The following is a 2,470-nucleotide window of genomic DNA, read 5'->3' on the forward strand; positions in this document are numbered from 1 at the left end:
ATCTTTCCATGTTTTCAAGTATGATCAATCCCCCAGCCTCAGTCCAGCCTAGCCCATCATTTGATCTAATCCAGACCTCTGTTGGAGTCACCATGACCTTTCCAAGTCTTATACCCATTTCGATTCCAAACCAAAAGACCATAGCTCCTAAGTTTGTTCATTCATTTATTTTTTCTCTTTTATCTCAAACTTTTATTTAGCACTTATTAGGTACTCAGGCACTGTGTTGATTACTAGATATAATAATTGATAACTCTCAGTTGTTTCCCTCATGGAGATAATGTATGATCCAACAGAGGTGTTCTAAGTACTACAGGGTGTTAGGAAAAGAATGTGGGTCTTTTCCACCATGGCCAAGACTAAAAAATACTAGCAAATTCAGGACTAAAATCTAAATCTTAAAATATTGCATTTCTATGATATTGGTTATCTTCTATGAAGCACATGGTTACTTTTGATTAGTTACCTGTTATTTACTAGCCTAAGATGCAGTGGAGTCACTATTTTGAATAAAATAATTACTACTCTATTCGCGTGGCACTGCACATGAATATATAACTCCCTCTAAAGGAAGTCAGATAAGTCTTGTCTAAAATGAAATCAGAATGAAGTGCTGGGGAGTGGGATCTTCATACTACTAAACAGAGAGTAATATTGCAGGAGGAAACCACATGATGAATCATTGAAAGACATGAGTTCTAGTATTGTCTCTGCCTGTAATTAGATAGTGACCTTTGGCAAGTAACTACTTTTCTCTGGATTTCAGGTTTTCTCCTGTAAAATAAGAGAGTTGGACTCTAAGATTTCCAATACATTGTATGGCTATACTTTTCTCTGGTCTAGTTTAAATGAGTAAATAGCTGACATCACCTCATGGTTAGGATTACTTGTATATTGTGATTACTCCACTGGACTTCACTTTCTGGAAGCTGACACAAAAACATATTATAGGGCTTTCCCTGAAGCATTGTCTTGTAATTCCTCATGACTGCATCATGCATATGTCTCAAAATGCTCTCTCATACATCATCTCTTTCCATTTACACAGCCAGAGTAAGCAAGTATTAGTATTCTCATGTTTTGTTTTGTTTTGTTTTTCCAGGACACACTAAATACCTTTATTACAGGAGCTAAGACAGGAGGAGGATTTATTTGCCTTTCTGGGCTTTGATTTTCCTCAGATAGAACTCTAGCTCCTTGTCCTCTAGCACGTAGCCATCTGTTCTGCCACACTGGCCTGGTCTCAAAGTAATGCATGCAAGAAGCTTACCCTGTTGGAACTGCTCCTCTACAAGACTGCTGATTTTGGCATTCTTTTTCCTTTCATCATATTTCTTATGAATTTTCTTTGATCGTTTTTTGTTTAAAATCTCTTCCTCTTCAGGAGTCGGTTTGCTCCCCTTTTTTGCGGCCCAGGGGCAGTGCATAGTGGGATTCGTACCACTGTCGGTACGGTGTGCTGTCAATGAGCACGATGCAGTTCTTTACTATGATCTTGGTGCAGACCACTTCATTGTTGGATGCATCGTAGACAACATCGATAATCCTTGTTTTGCGCATACAATACTCAGAGCCCCAGGAGAAGTTCCCCACGTCCAGCCTCAAGGCACGGTACTTCTTGTCGCCCCCACGCCCAGGCCCCGGACTGTGTGTATGTGATGGGGGCCAATATTAGTGTTGGCAGCAGGGCGTCTCAGCTCATATTTTTGTTTCTTGTGGTAGGGCTTTCTCTTGCCCATAGTCTCGCAGCATTTGTGCCAGTTGTCGCGAGAAATGCCCATAGCTCGGTGCTGGCTGGAAAAAGGTGTTCTCATGTTTTCAGAAGAGAAAACTGAGGCTATGACAACACCTAATTTGAAAGTCAGTTGTCTTTTCTACTGCTTCTCAAGGGCCTATGTATAACCTACTTTTCTAAAATAATTGCCATCCAACCACGTTTGCTTTCTTCTCTTTTAAACCGTTAGATCTGATGTTACAATAGGGTTGGTCAGTAATATGAATAAGTAGAGATGCATCTCATGCTATGCCAAAAATACATGCTTGTATCATCGCATATGAATAGTTCTTTGAATCAAATTTTCAATATGCTGAAGGCCTCTTCAATGGCAAAATCTTCTACAAAATGAATAATTACACCTTATGGCACTCACCATCCCCAATGATTTCTTCTGGAAATCTAAATTTTCTGCTATAATGTGTGCTGAAGTAGAAGCATAGCTGCATTCTAATGGGGTCCACGTGGGCTTCCTCATGAGAACATCTTTTCTTCGGTAAATCTTTCTGAATTTGGGGGTTCACAGCCTTAGTCCCCTTGCTTTCTTGAATATCTCCTGCTATAGAGCCAATTTGGTGGCCCTGTATTTCTAAGCAGCTGTGTTGTTCTTACATAATTTTAAGTAAGTTAAAATTATTAATGTAGTTTTAATAGCCAGTGCTCCCTGAGGCCAAGTAACAAACAGTGCAATTTAAA

The 2,470-nt window shown here is 39.6% G+C and overlaps 1 pseudogene; it reads right to left on the reverse strand.

The window, feature by feature from the left end:
* Positions 1-1,148: 1,148 nt before the first annotated feature.
* On the reverse strand, positions 1,149-1,781 carry LOC102878051 (annotated as a pseudogene).
* Positions 1,782-2,470: the final 689 nt, after the last annotated feature.

This window comes from Pteropus alecto, unplaced genomic scaffold (genome assembly GCF_000325575.1).
Source record: "Pteropus alecto unplaced genomic scaffold, ASM32557v1 scaffold7, whole genome shotgun sequence".
Taxonomy (NCBI): Eukaryota; Metazoa; Chordata; class Mammalia; order Chiroptera; family Pteropodidae; genus Pteropus; species Pteropus alecto.